Below are 19,965 nucleotides of genomic sequence, written 5' to 3'. Positions count from 1 at the left end.
CCTGTGCAGATACAATGGGAAGTCGGTTGTCTTTAAACCAGGAAGCTGGCCCTCACCGGACACTGGCTCTGCCAGAACCTTGATCTTGGACTTTCCAGCCTCCAGAACTGTGAGAAATAAATGTTTGTTTTTAAGCCCCCAGCCTACTGAAATTTGTTATAGCAGCACAGAAAAGTCTAAACTAAGACAGAACTAACATAGACAAAACTAAGACAGAAAAGTCTAAAACACTACTAATATTTTAGGTTTCAATATGTTAATAATGAAGAAATCCAAACAGAATTATGAAAATGTGGTGTTCTTTGAATGTGAAAGAATTTATACTTTTAACATAATAATATGACTACTGCATATATAGCATCTTTTGGCTGTGTAATTAATAACCTAAATTTTAATTTTCTTGGAAATATGAGGCTTGGGGACAAATGACCTTTTTCTTGTATAGGTCCTGGATTACTTCACAGAATTTCTTTCTCATTGTGATCAAACCTTAAATATAGAAAAATATTCCACTGGGTCCCTTAAATGCCTGCTACCATGAGGCAAATGCTCTGTTTCACAGTCATCACATATGAACACTTCCTACTGTAGACAGACTTTAAATTTTCTACTAAGACAGAGGCTCATTCCCCTTTTCTTCTTCCCTGTTACCTATATTTGGTTTTCTGGCAGAGGAAATTTCAAGAGGAAAACCATGCCCTAATATCATGTACTAACCACATGTATTTAAAGAGAGACACGCATAGTAATAGTGAGGTCATTCCCTTATAAGAAGGACAGCAAATGAGAACTCCTTGGTTTTGTAAAGATAAAAATTGTTAAGTGATAATACTTTGAAGATCCGCACTCTTGGAAGTTAAAGTAATTTTTCTCATTTTGTGTGGAAAACTCCCTAATAGTCTTATAAATAGATATACAATTACTGTATTAGTGCTCACATTAATACCTATACCAGGCTACAATGACTTTGGGGCAAATTTCTTCCCACAGGTTCTGCTACCTAAGCTGCCATATTCACTATTTATTATTTACCATCAGGGATTAAACGAGACATGTGGGGATGTTAATATATGATTGGCTAGTAACTTACGACCTGTGTATATAATCTTTTGCACAAAGATGTATTGGGCCCTTCAGATTACTTCCTTGGGTATTTGGAATTGGGCAACGTTCAATGACAGAGGCAGCTGGTACTGGGTCCAGATGCTGATCTAATTGAGAGATTACTGATTTAGAAATAGGACTGAAATGAGTCATGAGCACTCACACAGGATGAGGGAGCAGGACCTATTAGTAAGTAGAGGAATCTGGCTGATAGAAGAAGGAGAACCAAACCAGAAGAGCCACAGACACCATCCAGGCCCCGAAAGAGAGAGTCAGCACAGTTTTTGACAGTTTTCTATGTCCAATTACATGTATTTTATCAGTGAATCACTGCTTTTCTCTTGAGGTGACTTGAATCTGGGTCAGTCCTAGCTTTTACATAAATTTGACTATATCGTTGTCAGTTCTTAGCTTTTACTCTATGTGTGACTAAAACAACGTTTTGAGAATGATCTGCAGGGACAAATCAAATGAGTATTCTTTCTTCTCCACCTTGTTTTAGGGCCAGTATTCCTTTGAGGATACATTTAGAAACAGCCAATTTTTTTATATTTGATATCAAAGTCATTGATAATGTAGCAACTTTAACTTCAGTGAAGAGACTAAAAAATTCAGCAGCTTTGACAAGGAGATTTAAGGGTCAGTGGGTACCCAATAGATTATTTTATAAAGAAGAAATGAAGAATGATTGATGCAATCAGCAAAGGAACAGCCTGCCAGAAGCTGTCCCATTCAGGCAGCTCTGGACCCAGACATGAGCAGCTTGGGTGGAACCATGCAAGGAACCCAGTGCAAATACAGATTCTAGCTTACATTCGTCAGTAATTTACTAAGTACCTTCTGGGTTCCAGGCACCATGTTAGGTGTTAAGCACTCATGGCAGGAAACAATCAAACACAGAAAACAAGGCTACCCTACAAAGAATCACAGCTTTCTCTGTTTAGGAATTTGTTTTTTGCAGCAAATCCATTAGAGTACCTAAAATAATCACTAAGCTTCTTTTGGTTGATAAAGCTTGTATTAAAATATAACATTTTACATGGCAAAGCTAATATATGAAACCACTAATAGTCAATAATTTGTTAGCAAGAATTATTAATTAATTAGGTAAGTGGATTATGAACAAAGAAGATAGTGTTACTGGTAAAAGTTTAGTCATCAGAAACAGCACTGGGGATATATTTATGGCAGAGACCTCACTGAGGTTCTACAGATCAAAAACTATAGAGAGCTCTTTTTTCTTTCCTTTTAGGAATAAAATAGATTTGGAGTAGACAACAAAAAAGTTAAAGTGTAGCACCTCTATGGAGAGTTCCAGAAAGTGAAGAAATGACATGAGGGTAACGCACCATTGGGCAAGGGAAGGGTTGAAATGAAGTAGGAATTTAGAGAAATAAATCCTGAAAATGAATAACGCTTAGCAAAACAGAGGCAGTGAGAAGTCAGGAGAGGAATGCTGGAAATTTGGAAGATGCTCTGGCCTCATTTGATGAGACTAAGATTCCACAGCCTATTGTGTTGACCACGCTTCTCTAAATTCTCTCTCTTCATGAAAACATTTTAAAAACTACATGTTGACCCTGGGGACCACTGGGGCAAAGCACCTTCCCACAAAGAGAATTAAAAACCATGGAAGTACAGTTTTCCAATGTTTTTTCCCTGTGATAGGTCTAGAGTGAACCAGTAGTTCTGAATGTGAGAAATTTAAATTCAAGAATAATATTACAATATTAGCAATTGTCCTACAGTGAAATGATACCAAGGATGGAAACTAGCATTTATTGTAACAACAACATTTGAGCTGCTTTTGGAAGAAATCAGGCTTTACATATGATTTAATTCTCAGATTAGCATCTTAGGGACTAATTGACCTTGAAATTACTTTGCTTTCAGAAAGACACCTTGTTGAATTCTTACCTCACCTGATAAAACAAACATTAACTTAAGGAGAGTGAAAAGAATGGTGCCATTTTATGAATATGAAAAGCAATATAAATGCTGAATGACAATAATGCCATCTCTGCATAACATCTGCTGAACTTTTGTTTGGAAAAGTTCCGCCTGGGTATTAGGTAGCTGTTCCTTCTCTTCTGCATTAAATAAGTGAAATGAAAGTATATCAAGAAGCGGAAAACGGATAAACACAGGAAAAGTTTGTTCTGTTTGAATGTTTAATATACTGGAATTAATTGCTAAAAGTGTTTTCAGCTGTAAAACAACGAATAACATGCCAGTACCAAGCCAAATAAATATGCCGGAAAGAAGAGAGTAAATCTGGAAAAAATCATGACACAAAAGAAGGATGTCTAAATAAACAGCTATGGAGCTCTGGGTTCAAGAAGGCGACCTAGTTACATCCTGAATTCATCTCCCCCCGCACCCCACCCGCCACCGTGGACATGCTGAGTCTGCAGCTCCAGAGCGAAAATTTTCCTCTTTTAAAAACCTAAAGGCGGGCTGAATGACAACTCCACATCAGATAAACTAAAGAAAAACCACATCAAAGCAGGGCAGAAGAGGCCGAAACACAATCTCGACATAAACCCCCTCCCCCTACCACCCCGTGCCGCGACCCACAGCAAAGAGAAAATTCAAAACCAGGACCTTCTCCCTGATGAGCTAAGGTTTCGAAACCCACGCGGGGCACCTCAACTTTTTAAGATGTACGCGAGAAACAAGCTCCCAAAACATTTAACTTTAAAAACCAACAATGCTCCCATCTCCAGACCCAAAAAACTGTACGTAACGATCTGAGAAACAAATAGCTCGCGCTACTCACCTACCCCGAGGCCCAGCAGAGGCAGCAATGGCGTCTAGACATCAAGTGAAGGAGGCTCACCTGCTTATACGATAGGCAACCGCCTGAGGGGCAGGCGCCTAATTAGCACATTCATCTAGGAGTTCTGCCTGTATATTAGATTACTGTTTCTTCTCTTCTGCATTAAAAAAAAAGAAAGTATATATTTTAAAAATAGGCATTTATGTTTTTTGGATCTGTGAGTCTACCAGAATCACCAAGGCGATCCCTGAATTCTGCTAAAGGTCAAAATAAAGTGCCTGCCAAATCAGGATTGTTCCCAACACCTGGGAAAGGAGAGTGGCCATCCATTTAAGGCTTTAATATTGGAAACTAGAGGACTCTGGAAGGCAAAAAGTAAAAGCTGAAACTTTAAATTCAGTAGGAGCACATTAGATACACGAGGGGAAGAAGATGAGTTCTTTCCTCATCAAGGAAACGGACTCAAATTAACTTAAGCAGGAAAAGGGGATGTATTTGGCTCAGTAACTGGAAACCTCAAAGGAGTAAATGGGCTTCGGACATGGCTGGATCTCAGCATTAAAGCTACATGATCAGGAATCTGCCTCTTTCACCATCTCTTAACTCTGCTTTCATCCATGTTGGCTACATCCGCAACAGGACTAAAAACAGCCACCACCAGGTGGACTGAATTATCTTTCAAGCTAGAAAATTTAGTGAAAGAGAGTATCTCTTCCAAAAGTTTCAGCAAACGTTCAAGCAGGGCTGATTTGCCTGGCTTGTGTCCTGTGCCCACCCCTAAACCAATCACAGTCTAGAAAATGAAGAATCTGATTGGTGGATCTGGGAAATGTTTCCACCTGTATGGGCAAAAGGTGCAGGGGTGTGCAGACATACCCAAACACAAAGAGAGGGTTCCTCAGAAGAAAGAGGACAAAGGAACGGGAGCAAGAATATATGATGGGGAGACAGGGAGTACAGGCATCACAGCTCACTACAGCCTTGTTACTAAGTGTGGTGTGCTGAGCAGCAGCATGGACATCACCTGGGATCTCCGGTACAAAGGCAGAATCGCCAGGCCTATCCTAGACCTACTAAATTAGAATTGGCAACCAAAAAAAGATCCCCAGGTGATCTGTATGCACGCCGAATTTTTTAAAGCACTGACTGACACTTCCACAGAGGATTACATCCATAACTAATCTCTCCATCCGTACCTTCTGCCAGTTCATATTATTAATCTTTTTCTTACTCACATCCCCAGGTTTTTAGGCTCGTCTTAGTGGCAGAGAGGTGGCAGAATGTCTGATACTTTCCTCCGAAGGCTCCCATACATCACAATAGCAGAAATAATCCTGATGCAAAGTGAAAGTAAGTGGCACGTTAAGGTTTGCTTGCAGGATTATAATGCCCATCAGTTCCCTTCTCTAGATAAATTTTAATTTAATTCTGTATTCCACTTTATCCTTTAACGGCTTTTCTTTTGCTTTTTGTTAGATTATCTTATAGTTTATGTAGATATAAATCTAGAAGGATCAGTGGATATTATTTTAGTCACAATCCTTGCTCAGACCTTGTGCAAGTCACTTGATTGGCAATTGTTTACTCTGCTATTGTCTGGATCATCCCATCATCCCAAATACTCAGACAACGGATGTCAAAACCATTCACTGTTCTTTTTTTTGTTTTCCTTGTGGCTTTGTTGCTATGCTGCTGTGCTTGCTCTGTGTTAATGTGACATTACTGTCAGAAAGTTTTCATTTTGGTCATCACTAGCAGTTGCACTGCATTTTTCCATGGCAGCTCGTAAAATGCCCTGTTACTCCGTTGGAATCACAGGGCTGAAGTTACTATGGCTTTTCTTATGGTCCAATTTACCAAGATACATCAATAGTTTTGCAGAACCAATTCAATGTGGCTAAAATCGCCTTAAACATGACATTCGTTTTTCCCTTAACTTTAAATAAATAGTAAATGGATAAAGAGTAAATTGGTTTATTTCGAAGGCTTTACTTCTCCTATTAGCAACCAATGTCTTTGCTTCCTGACTCCTGTTTTCCTGAAGACATTTTGCTAAAATATGCCATTCTGGGAAACCAAAACCAGCCTATTCCCCCCAAAAGAATGCTTACCTCTTTTTATTTGCTAGTAAAAGGAGGGAAATAAACATTTAGCTTCAAAAAGTTTAACTTGGAAATTAACATTTATTTGTAATTAGTTACCTCTACTTTTCTAAGATTCAGATCACTTCAAGAGCAACCACAAATAAATTACTTGGAAATAATCATTCTTTTTGGAGTATGCGGAAATGGGGCACAATGTGAAGACTGGGCAGACCTATGCACAAATGATTGTTTCATCTCTGCTGGGAAGTCATTTTATCCTTTAAGGTGGGGAGAAATGCCAGGTGTAGTAGACAAACACTGAACATATTTTTCTCAGTAAAATATGAAATTGCTTATCAGGTTTTGGAATGCTAAAGAGCCATCATTTTAATTTTATTTTTAAAAATGTAAACAGTACTATATGTGAGTACATATCTTAATCTGAATCATTCTTTAATCTGGGTTCACGAGAAGCAACCAGAAAGAGATTCTCAAATACTTGGTATAAACTAGGCAGGTGAAGTGAGAAAAAAGTGGCTGAGATAATAGTTGTCTTAAATATTAAGTAATGTATGAGAATTCTTTTCAATATCTACCCGTATTATTAGTGTTAAATAAACAAGACTGGAAGGGCATGATGTGATTTTTCAGTCTATCCATTGTTGAATTCTCTCTCATGGCTCATGGAAGTTCCCTAAAAGGAAAAATGTGATTGCTCTTAAATTGCTCAGGCTTTTTTTTTTTTTTCACTAATTCAATCATCTTTGATATTTTGTTTACTGTTGGTCATATAAAAATCAATTTTTTTTTTACTTTTTCAACATAAAAGTATCCATTAAAATAGGAGGACAGAACATATTTTAAATAACTTTGTTAGATTGAGTCATAAAATTTAAATATTTAGATATGTATTATGTTGGGTCTTATTTGTATTTTGTCCCTGAACCCCTTGTATCTTAGGGAAATCCAATTTGAAGGTTATTAAATTGCTTAGGCTTTTAGAATTTACTGAGCTTTATGGAATTTTATTAGGAATTTCTGATCTCCCATAAGTAGTCCTAGGGCAACGAATTTTTGTCAGGACAGGTCTTCTTTGCCATATATCCTCTAGGGCACACTGCCCTATATGGTAGCTACCAGCCACAAGAGACCATTAAGCACTTGAAATGTAGCTAGTTAAAATTGAAATGTGTTGTGAATATAAAATACACACTGGATTTTGAAGACTTAATTTGAAAGAATAAAGTGAAATACCTTATTAAGTTTTATATTGATTATACATCGAAATGATAATATTTTGGATATATTAGGTAAATATATATTATTAAACATAATTGCAACTGTTTCTTTTTACAGTTAATATGTGGTTACTAAAGAATTTAAAATTATATATGTGGTCCTCATTTGTGGCTCACATTATATTTCTATTGCAGTGCTGATCTAGATTCTTTATTGTTTCTGAAAAGGATTTAACTTGTGCTTAAATTATTAAGCACAATTGCTTAATAATACTTAAATTCTTAGTTGATTAATAAGATATTTTTATCTTTAATATTTCTCATGGCAATTGAGACAGAAGGACATATGCATCTCTAATGTAGTTTGAAATTAGGAGAATACATAATGCAAAGTGTTTGTGCAGTGCTTTTCATTCACTGTTCAAGCAATAAAATAAATTAAATATAGAGACTAACAAATGACTTAATGTTTAAAAGAGAAAGAGAGAGAAAAATGTATCCCTGAGTACTCTTTGGAAATACCAATGACCTTGGCATTTGGTTACCACATCTATGGCTTAGCCAGACGTAAATTTTTTTCCATATTAGAAGGAGAAGCTGTTATTCTCTCAAAAAGAAGATTAAAAAGAAATGAGTGGCATTTATATTATTAAACACCAATTTTTGTTAGTAGTTGAATCCAATAGCCAGTTTATAAAAATTGAGTACTGTAATAAGAAAATACCTGGTATAAGTGAAGAAACCAATGGAACAGTTGGTTTCCTAGGAAGCAATTTGCAGAGGTATCCTGTAATGTGAAGAGTTGATGTTGAATCTTACATTGTTAAGTGGCTTTGCTCAGGAATTTTATCGACACAATTATGATGCATTTTTCCAATAGAAAACTAATTTTCATTTAAGCAGTGAAATCAAGCTCCAGCTTGATCGTTACAGTGACAAGGATTATGCTGTCAAATCAGATGGGTCCACATGAAGGCAATGTTTTTGTTTAGACAAATACTGAAAATTATTTGAGTGCAAAAGATCAGCACAATAAGCTTCCAACTTCACTGAATAAATTTTAAAGAGAACTTGTGTCTTCTTTCTTAAATGAGAGTTTAAAAAGACTAGAAAATGCCATGAACAGAATTTTATTTTTCATTATGAATTTAAAAATTTGATTTTGATTTTGTATTGATTACCTGTATTGACAGTGTTCTTTACTAATGTTAATGCTTCCAGTATTTCCAAGTTGTACACTTCCAATATTGCGGGACCTTATCCCCAGAGCCTTTAATTTGGTGAAATTCTTTTGTTGTTTGTTAAAGTACATTGTAAAACCAGGAATGTGTGAAGTGATGATGCTTGTGGCTAGGTAGCCCTCTTTCCATAATGAGAGGAGGAAGACTTCATCACCAGTGAGAAGAGCAGAGAAGAAGAAACAAAGAAGCCTTGAAGACATCACTGAGTTCCTGAAAATACCTTGGGACTTCCCATCTCTCAGTGATGTCTTAAGTAAACAACTAATAAACAACTAAAGCACTATGCTTTAATCACTGCCCAAAGCATTCTTCTGATGATGTAATTCCCAACCTGGGGATCTAAGGTGCTTGCTCACACCCATTAAGCACTTTCAGAGTCTCAGAGGTCCTGGCATGTGGACAAGGTACATTACCAGGTTAGTAGGGTGGCCTTGACTTTGGCCACAGCTGGCCTGATAAAGCAGCTTTGGTCTGGTAAAGCTACCTTGGCTGGCATACCTGTGTCCTCAGCACTGGCTTTCAGTGTACTGACTCAAACGTGCCTATGGAAAGGATGAATGAATAGGATCAGATGGGTGGACGGTGTAGTGCCTTTGATGATGGTTCTTCGTAATCCACTCGCACCTTCCCACTCCCCTTTATCCTCCTCAGCTGCTCAAAGTGCTCTGTTGAAAAATAGTGGCGGCTGGGGAGTTTGTAAGAAATTGATGCTTTCACAATTTCATTGTTGACTGCTTAGAAAAACATCTGTTTTTCTTTTTTGCAGGAGTTTTACTTACAATCTCCTAATTCCAGGAGCTAGGGGAAAGTAGTTATAATTTTATAATCCACAATATCATAATATCATGGCACTAAAGAAGGAAGCTCTGTGGGCAGAAGTAATTGTTGACGGATTATGGGGAAAATTTGGAGTAAGGGTCAGGAGACTTTAGTTCTTGTCCAGCCCCACTACTGACTGGCATGATGACCTTGGGATCTCAGTATATTCATCTGTAAAATGAGGAATTTAGATGACTAGGTTTCTTTCACTAAAACACTGTATAACCCTCCTACAGTCCTCACTGCTTTGTTGCTTTACTGGAGGCTTCAAACCTAAGCTGTACACTGTGTTACAGCTCTAATGTATATTGTGCTATTTCATTTTTTAAAAAACAAGGAAGAATGTATGTGTAGCTTTTGGTAGCCACTGGGCTTTATATCAAGTAACTCTTGATAGTTTTATACCTAAAGGGCAAAATACATCAAAGGGATGATCCACTCTGTAACTCCTGATATATTTTACCTTGTCATACAGATGCATTTTCAGCTACATATGCCAATACTAAGGTTATACTCAAGGTCTTAAGGTATATTTGGACTTCTCAAATGAAATTGAGTTTTCTGTGTCTCCTAATATTTTGTATGTGGAAAAAAATTTCTATTTTAGCATTGGATGGGAGTAGTTAAGTTTTGTTGCCCGTGATGGCAGGACAGAGATAAGTGCTTAAAGGTATGTAGATTATCTACCTATCTATCTATCTATCATCTGTCTATCTATCTACATCCTAAATATTCTAAATGAAAGGCTTCCATGAAGTTGGTGCTGATTTCCCTATGAGCCTATTGAGTACTACAGACTCTCACCAAGAGTAAAAGTAGAAAAAGAAGGCCTATTATCATCCACACTATGCCCTTTCACCAAAAAGAAATGCTGTGCCTTTTGAGAATCCAGCTAGTCACAGGGATTTTTCTGACTCATTCAAAAGAATAACTCAGGTGCTTTCCAAAGAAGGATTTATTTTTTTCTGAGTAGCAAAACAAATTTCTTCCTATGCCAATGATTCACATGAGGAGCTGGCCTCAAAGCCAGAGATTAAAATGAAGCTGTCCTATTTCTCCTCCACTTCTCTCTTTGGAGCATACTTTGCTTTTGGAGTACACAGATACATTTTCAATCAAAAGTAAGCTCTTTTCTTTTTTTTTAAACCATGTACAAAAAACTGTTACTGGTGGACACCTGAAAATATATTTTCTCCTTATCCTAACTGAAAAGGTACAGTTATCATCATTTCTATTAGTACTGCACCTGTAGAAAGGCAGAATCCACCCAGTCTAAATTCCTTGCTGCAAAGTCTCTGCCTCGGCATATTTGGGTGCCTTGGCTCTTTTTTCCTGTTGTCGTCAGATTGACGGATTCTGTATTTCCTAATATTGATACCACCATCACTGACAAAAATAAATGGGATTTTCAACTACAAGTGAGTGAGATTCTTGGGTTTGTTTAGAACTCTACACTGGAATGGGAGCAGCCAAAGAAGTAATGCCTGGGCAACTGTCCTCAGAGCCAAAGTCCTGGGGCTGGATTATGAATAGCTGCTCAAGCCTTATTTGCTATGGGATGTTCCTAACTTCCCTCCAGTCAGAGGATTACTCCAAGAAGATGGTCTATGTGCTCAATTCTCCATTTCCCCTATATATATGAGTTTGAAAATTCAAAGGAATAAGGCTGATAGGTACTAAGAAATTTTGTAAGGGAAATCTGTCTCAATGAGAGCTTAGTGTAGAATGGAACATAAGGTATGGCTCTATCTTATGATAATTCTTTCATAGATGAATCCCCAAAAGAGACACCACCTCCTTGAAATCACACAGCTAACAACTCAGACTCACCCCCAGGTATGTCTTACTTTACAGCCTGGGTTTTCCACCCCACCAACGCTTTGCCATCTTTACTTTTAGATATTCACACAACTCCAGAGAACTCAGAGGTCTTGATAGGGTAGAAGTTCAAAATTACTCTATGCTTTTATCTAATTTATATATTCAATTTTCAGATAGGATATATGTGTTCAAATATTTTTCCACTATTTAAAATAATTTGAAAGCTCCTCAATATTTTTTTTTTCCCCTATCTGCTTCTTGGTTCTGTCCTCTTCCAAAGAATAGAGGTAGGTGGGGGGATACATGTGCCAGACCAACTGACTTATTTTCTTCCCCTCAACCATTCATGCTCTGCTTTTGATATCTATTTATATATATTATGCATGTATACATGTATACAAAGAGAAAGAGAGAAAGAGAGAGGTATACATACATACATCTTGCTGTTGTTCCTGAAACAACCTACTTCAGTTGTTCAAAGGTAATATTTTGGCTTAACAAGAAGATGGCCTAGTTAGATCCAGTGACATATTCTGTTCCCTTTATCTTCTTGTTAACCAGTAAGTTTCAAAGGTGTGGGAGAATATCTTTAGTAGACAAGCTTAGTGAGAACACTATTTTTCCAATAAATTCTGGGTGCTATTGGAAGAAATGGAATGGATATTTGTTTTGGGGTTTCCATCTGATTCACTTTAATTATGGTTATGATGTACAGAACATATCAAGCTGTTTTGGACTTATACCATATTAAGTTCTTTGGGATTTCAAGACCATAAAAATAGTGATAGGAGAGGAATCTTAAGAGACTGAGAACTGAAGGTTTGATACAGGGACAAGGACCAACATTAATGATTACAAATAGTACCAATAAAAAAGGGATGCTTTTTTTTTGCTTTAAAGGTGAGGAAAAATTGGTGGGAAATCAAAGGATTGCATGAATACCTAAACACTTATCAGCACTGTGGAGCATCACAGCTCAGGTGAGATAGTACTGCTTTCTGCCTGTGGGAATTAGAGACTTCAATGAAGAGCATATGAAACTGCAACTATAGTCTGCGGAAATCAAGAGGACGATGAAGAACTCTGAGGAGTTAACACTAAGCTCAAATTAGTCAGAAGAGCTTCCATGAAGCCGCAAATCAATCACATGCACACAGATACGGAAAATGAAGGCCCAACTGCAGTATTCTCTACTAAGAGCAAGTAAAGAAGCAGCAGTGGGTGGCTTAGAACAGGGGTCCCCAACCCTCGGGCTGTGGACCTGTACCGGTGGTCACACCTGTTAGGAACCGGGCTGCACAGCAGGAGGTGAGCGGCGGCCAAGCAAGCGAACCTATTACAGCCTGACCATACCCCCCACCGCCCATGGAAAGGTTGTCTTCCACGAAACCAGTCCCTGGTGCCAAAAAGGCTGAGGACCACTGGATTAGAAGACTTGAGCTTTCAGAAAATCTTTCCTTCTCTGTCTGAGACACTAGACCAGAAAGAAGGAGATCTGAGTTCAAGCTCTACCCCAGCACTCATTCCTAGTGCAGCGTGGGAGAGCACTGGGCTGTTTTCCCATTTAGAACAAGGGTGCTTCAAAGGTTCTCCCAGCTGCGGCATCTAGGATTCTCCCAGGTTGGCCACCGCTAGCCCATACCTGCTCCCCTTCTGAATGCTCCTCTACCTGTAACAGGAGTCAACTAATTTTGTGGAGTTAGGTTCTCAGTCTCCTTCTCAGGTTCGATGTCTTCATCTGACTGGCTTCCTGGTCCTCTCTTTGCTTCACATCACCTCTGGCTTATCCTTAGTCTTCTATTTCAGGTTGCATTGCTTGTTCGTTCTGCCTCTGCTCCCTAAACTGGGCTCCTCTCTGGACTGATTCTGTCTTGTCCTCCACCCACTCCCACTCCTGCCTTCCTAAGCCAAGTACATTACCAGAGTTTAGATATCTTAACTCTAAAGGAGAGCAATACAGAACAAAAATGAACTTTAGGTATACTAACTGATTCTAGAATGCAAGTTATGAAAAAATGAAAAGCATAAGGATCCTAGAAAACCTTTGTTGCTTTGTACAAATACATTAGATAATCAGTTGAAGAAAACAAGTATTTGGTATTTATTAAAGACATCTGGGTTCAACTGAAAAGAGTAAATATAACACACTGTAAAAAAATATTTGAATTTAAACAGGTAGTTTATTAATTTTCACATCCCAAATTAGATTTTCCAATGCACAACTTTTCCTAAGAATGGCAAAAAAAAACCATTAAGAAATAATAAAGATATATAAAATTTTAATTTACCTCAGAACCCTTGATAGTGAAGACAAAAATCACTCATCACCAGGATTTTCTGAAAGAAACATGTGGAAAGTTCTGTGGAAACTATGTTCCTTATCATAGTCTGGCTCTTGCTATGCCTTGTTACGTCTTACTTCTCTTTTAGCTTTTACCTTTGTGCATCACTTTCTCAGCAGTAACTGACCTTTGTTTTATAAATGTTTGCCCATATCAAAACATAAACTGCTTTGCACACAGTAATTTTTGATCCATCAGCTACGGCCTTTGTTAACCATGACATCCCTGAGTGGAATTTTGTGGCCAGAAGAATCACACATCCACCTGCATTGCAGTTTGTGGCAGAATTCTGCAATGATCACAGCAATGCAACTTTCTAGTGGATGACCATTAAAAAAAAAGTCCTCATTGCATAATGTGATTTGGGTGCTCAGCAGTTAAAGCTTGAATGCTTCCTGTAACTTCCAGGTTTCCAGAAGCTTCTAGAAGCTAGATTGTCCTACAGAAAGAGAGAGTCTGAACTCTAGAATTAGATAAACCTAGATTTGAATTTGTGTTCCACTGTTTACAGTCTGAGTGATGCTAGGCAAGCTTTTTCACCTTTCTGAGCTTCTGCTTCCTTTTACTTACAATGGGAATAATACCTTATAGCAGGATTTCTTAGCCTTAGCACTATTGGCAATTCTTTGTGATGGGACCCCTCCTGTGCACTGTAGGCTATTTGGCAGCATCCTTAGCCCCTCTCCCCACTAGATACCAGTAGTACATCTCTAGTTACGACAACCAAAATCTCTGCAGACTTTGCCAAATGGACCCAGGGTTAGAAATTACCCCTGGTTGACAACAACTGTCTTACAAAACATGAGAATTGAAAACAATATTTGTGAAGTGCTTCATATATGGAAATAGTTATTAACTGGTACCCTCTTGGATATCTTTTTTTTGCGGTATGCAGGCCTCTCACTGTTGTGGCCTCTCCCGTTGTGGAGCACAGGCTCCGGACGCGCAGGCTCAGCAGCCATGGCTCACAGGCCCAGCTGCTCTGTGGCATGTGGGATCTTCCCGGACTGGGGCATGAACCCGTGTCCTCTGCATCGGCAGGCAGACTCTCGACCACTGTGCCACCAGGGAAGCCCTTGGGTATCATTTTAAACTCTGATTTGAGTTAGTATTTTGGGTACTGAGAATAAAACTACGCAGATCAATGAGACAGGAGCCAGGAGCCTGGTGATCGTAAGGGTGTAAGGGGTCACTGAGCTGGAGTCAGGCATGAAAGCAATCTGGATAATAGATGTTGGGTGGCATAGATTATAGTGTACTACTGATCTCTCCACCAGCCTCTTTTAATTAGGTAGAGAGGAGGGTAATGCTTTTTGTTTGAGAAGTGGGTAAATGATTTAATTTGGGAGGACAGGAGCAATTTGGACATAGGGCATTCGTCAATGATAACACTGGGGAGTTTCTAAGAGCAACTAACAAACGAAACAACCCAGAGCCATCCAGGAGACTGTCTTTCTGAGAGAAATACATATTGCAGTTCAGGATCTGTTATTCTTTCAGCAAGATCTTAAAAATGCCTCTCAAGAGAAAGTTCAGTTTTCAATCTCCCCTCTGTTGTGTTATTGCGTATTATGTAATATTTCAACATGATTTACAATGTAGTATATGAATTATTAGTTGAGAAATCCAGAAATCTGTGCCCATTTTCTCCTCTGCAACTGTAAATATTTCCTTAGAAATCTTTGTGGCGATACACTATATACTCTGGATATTGCTCTATGTAGTGTGGATGGTTCTATAAATTATCTTGAAAGGAAAAGGGTAGTAAATGTGAGTCATGGCACCACATGCTGCTATAAATAAACAGGGGTGGGCTCAGTGACATTTTGAAGTCATTCAGAAGTGTTTTGTGAGGTCACCTGTCCTATTAGATGCATATTCTTATTAATGGTTTATCCGCCTTTTTTTATTTTGAGAGAGAAGACCAAGAGGAGCTGGGGAAGAAGTTAGGGGAGGAGAGACGGTGGAAGGACATGTCAGCACTGGCAATTATATTTATTAACTCAATTACCTGGGGGTACAAATAAAAACGGTAATCATGAGGCCATCTGAAAGGCATTAGCTGTTTTACTGCTAATGGGGCCCTTGCCAACATGAAATGGGACCAGATGCTCTTGGTGGGTGCCGGCAGCTGTTTGGTAGCACAGAATCAAATAGGTTGGACTCGGGTAGGGCATCTGGACTAATGACAAAAATGCTTTGTATTTATAGAGTGTCTTTATTCAAGGAATACCAACACATGCTTTGCAAAACATGAATGCATGAACCCTTACAGGGCCTCCCCTGGGGAGACAGCCATAAAGACAGAATGAAATTTTATGGATGGAAAGAACTATATGCAGGAGCACATAGAGGTGTGCCTTCCCAGGCCATCTGTGAGAGACTGAGCTATCAAATCTTAACTGACATATGCCCCAGGTTTTCCTTCTCCTTCCCAGCTCTGCAGCTGAGGCTGCTCTAGAAGTTTCAGTGCCCACTGTGAATCTGTCAACCTAAGTATCCAGTAAGCTGCTCGGGAGGTGGCATCAACTCTGTACTCTGAGGTCTAGAATTTTATGAACAATTACAGGGTGATCCTTGGACTGCTAAGGCTTCAGGGGTGGCATTTGAATATTTAGATCTTTTATTCATTTGCCGTACATTTATTAAAAACATGTGGAATGCTAAACACTGGGTTGGAGAAACAGCATCATGGAAAACAGCATTTTCCCACACAGAGCTCCCAGGACACACTGAAAAAAAAAAAAAACAGCTGGCATTCATAATACATCTAGGCAACTGTGATGGACACATACAGTCTGAAATATTTGTGAGTGGTTAGGAGAGACTTCTTGGAAGTCAGGAGAAAGGCACGATCAAGCTAGATCAGAAGGAAGAGCAAGAGAAAACCAAGTAAAAAATGAAGAAAATAGATGATGTCACGTGAATGGCAGATATGTCTAAAGGTCTAGTGGCAAAAAAGCATTTTCCACTACAGGAACAGCAAATGGTTCCAGAAATTAGGAGACAGGAAAGGAGATGGAGAAAGGGAGAATAGAGAAAGATGAATTGAAGAATTATGTAAAGGACTAGACTTGTTACAGGCACACAAAGGATTTCAGATTGTGTGCTGAGGCTGTCATGGAAGACACCTAAAGGAAAAAGACAGGATTTTCCCTTTATAAAGGTCATTCTGCTGGCATTCTGAAAGTGAGTGAAACTGGAAACAAGACCAACATGTGGCAGCGGCAGTAATCCAGAATTGAGCAATGAGAATCTGGCAGTGTGCAAACAAAAATCAAAAAGGAAGGATTTTAGAAATCCATAGCAAATGGAATCCTCAAGACTTGATTATCTGGATGAGTGGTTGACTGATCTGAACTGACTGGCAGTTCTTGCTAGAGTTGGTCTATTTCTGATTCTCTTCCTCTGGAGTATAGCCACTGGGGTCCTAATCCACAGTGACTTAAGTGTACCAGGGCCCTGCCTATTTGACATGGCTTGAACTACAATATTTCCTCCCAGGCCATCATGGCTGTCAAAGGTGGGGCTCAGATTCTGTTACACTTACAATTTCAGGAAAAGCGTTAACCTTCCATTTCTTGGAGATGGAAAGTCCCCTTTTGATGATTATCAGTTATATTAGCCATGCAGATTGTTCAAATAGCTTAATAGACTGTAAAACGATTTACAAACCTGAAGAATTTCCATGTGCTCTTCCTGCTTATGGTGCATTGCAATGATCGCTCTGACAGGGCAGGGGTGGAGACAGGTAATGACTCTGATATTTTTTAACCTCTGCTTTCCATAAAGAATGTACTTCTCAAGACTATGGAAGTGCTCACCTTGCTATTCTCCTTTCAGTAGCATTGTTTACTACACTAGGATTAAAATTAAAGAAATTGGATCCAATCAGAAGACAGAGTAGTTGATTTAGTTGACATTTCTTTGTTAATTATTGATAAAGAGGTGAAGTTAAATATTTTGAATATTTGTCATATTGGTTATTTTCTTCAATCATTACTTTTTTATTTTTATTTGTGGTGGTTTTTACTTATAAATTTTCTTTTTAAAAAATTTTTGTGGCGGACACACCTTAAGGTGATCATCAATAAGTCATGCCCTTATACAATCCCCTCCTAATAGAATATGAGAAAGGTGATGGGATTACACTGTATTATATAAGACTCTATCTTAGGAGACGGAAGTGAAATTCCCCGTGGCATTGAAGAGGCAATTTACCATGCTGTAAGAGGTCCTTTAAGAGGAAAGGAATTGCTGGTGGCATCTGGGAGCTGAGGTTGTTCCCTAGCAGACAGTCTGCAAGAAAATGGGGATTTACTTCCTACAACCAAATGGAATTGAATTCTGCCAACAACTACCTTAGCTTGGAAGAGGACACTGGGCTCCAGAACACAGCAATATGACACCTTGATGGCAGCCTTGTGAGACTCTGAGAGTGAGGGGAGAGGCTGTTTTATGCCTGGACTCCTAAACCATGAAACCCAGATAGTAAATGTACGTTGTATTAAATTACAAAGTTTGTGGTAATTTATTATCCAGTAATAGATAAGTAATACAGTTGTCATTTGATCAAATCTGTTTTTGTGTGACTTTTCCCATTGTTTTAATTATGCAGAAATATTCTGCCCATATTAAGATCATGAAATAGTCACCTACTGGTGTGTTCAAGTTCAGAATAAATGCCTGATACTTGCTAGAAAAGAAAATTAAAGAAGTCTCCAAATTACCAATTCATTCATTCATTCATTCACTTATTCATTCCAATAAAGCTACCAACCTCCTTAACACCAACTATATACAAAGTACATAAGTAAGCCACAGTTCTATCTTTGAGAGGTTGTAGTCAGGTGCAGATAGAGCCTGACTATAAACAAATATTTTCTCTATAATGGGATAAAAAACTACAACAGAGGCATATATAAGAATTAATATCAATATCTAAGAGAAAAATTATTTTCCTTAGTGAAAAATAGAAAGACTTCAAAAAGAGGTATTCTTGACTTGAATGTCAAATATGAATATGAGTTTTTCAGGCACTGAAGAAGAGAGGAAGATACGCCAGGAAGAGGAAAAAATGTGTGCAAAGATATGAAAATATTTCAGCTAGGTTTTAAGCTCAGTGAGGGTGAATCCGTTTCTGGCTTTACCACTTTTGCATCCCCAGCACTTAGCACTTTGCCTTACCCAAATAAATCATTAATATGCTCTGAATACATGAAGAAATGAAGACATGCAATCATGCAAGAAATAATCACAAATGTTCAGGAAATAGAAAAATGTTTGCTGTGGCTGGACCATGGAGTGAGGTAGTGACCAGAGTGTGAGTGGCAACAGTAGGGGGAGAGGAAAGGCCCAGTTTATGTAGTATCCTTACATTTGATATCTATTCATGGTGGAATGGGATGACCGGCCACTTTTATCTGACAACAGAGTAGTTATTTATTTTGCACAAGAGCTTTTTAATATGACAATAGTTACAAAGGTAGAAATACTGATTTCTTTAGCTTTTTTAAATAAAAATTCACTCTATTAAATTTTTCTTCTGACAATAACCCAAACATACAGCTAAGATGGTATGGTTTTAAAAGCATTAGCAGGGGGTGGGTGTCAATATAGCTATACTGTGAAAAATAATGTAAGACTGCTGTCCAGGCACCAAGATAGTTTGCTACCTAGATTCCTGCACTGTGAAGCCAACCTTGTCCTTTCCATATTCTGTTGACTTTAGCAATGCCAACAAGCTTAATCTGCTGTCCTGACATTGTTGCTACGTAAAACCTTCGGGATTTTCATGGTCTCTATTATCTCAAAACATTAGTGTGATGTAACGTGGTTGGTCGGGGACCTCTATTGGGTGTGTGGGTGTTCCAAATGGTGCTCATGCAATTTACAGTCCAGTTTCTAAAATTATTGAAGTGGTTCCCTGTGATGTTATTTCTGATGTAATTTCTCAGGAATGTCTACCATAATTATCATCTCCTTGACTCTCATAATCTGGAGTTGAGAAGTTTTGTGAACTTAATACATTATGAAGACAGACTTGAAAGAAGCTGGTGATGATATAATTCCTCTCTTCTGTGCTCCCTAGGAATTGAGACTAGAAATTTCCTATCTAGGTAAAATGCATCACTGAATAAAATGACTAAGGGTGCTTCCTGACCAGAATTGCTCATAATGAGGTAAAATTGCCTTAGATCTAGAAGAAAATAATATTTCTAATAGACACACAAATGAATACACACAGACTGCAAATACAGTAGCTTTAAAGAGATTTTGCTGAACTGATATCATTAAAAAGGCCCAATGATCATTTGTGCCATCCCTCAGCACCCCATGATGCACTCCTGGGCCTTCAGCATTTTACAGCAATAAAAATCTGTTTGCATTTCCATGCTCATTGTTGGAGGCATTCTACCACTGGGAAAGATTTAAATTTCCATAAAAAATGCAATGAATCTAGAGCTCACATAAATGTGCTTATAAGATGACAAGTTATGATCAGTGCCTCCTTGGATGTGGTGGTCTCCATTTATT

The sequence above is a fragment of the Neophocaena asiaeorientalis genome, unplaced genomic scaffold (genome assembly GCF_003031525.2).
Source record: "Neophocaena asiaeorientalis asiaeorientalis breed wild unplaced genomic scaffold, Neophocaena_asiaeorientalis_V1.1 scaffold146, whole genome shotgun sequence".
NCBI lineage: Eukaryota > Metazoa > Chordata > Mammalia > Artiodactyla > Phocoenidae > Neophocaena > Neophocaena asiaeorientalis.
Note: the sequence above shows the minus strand (reverse complement) of the source record.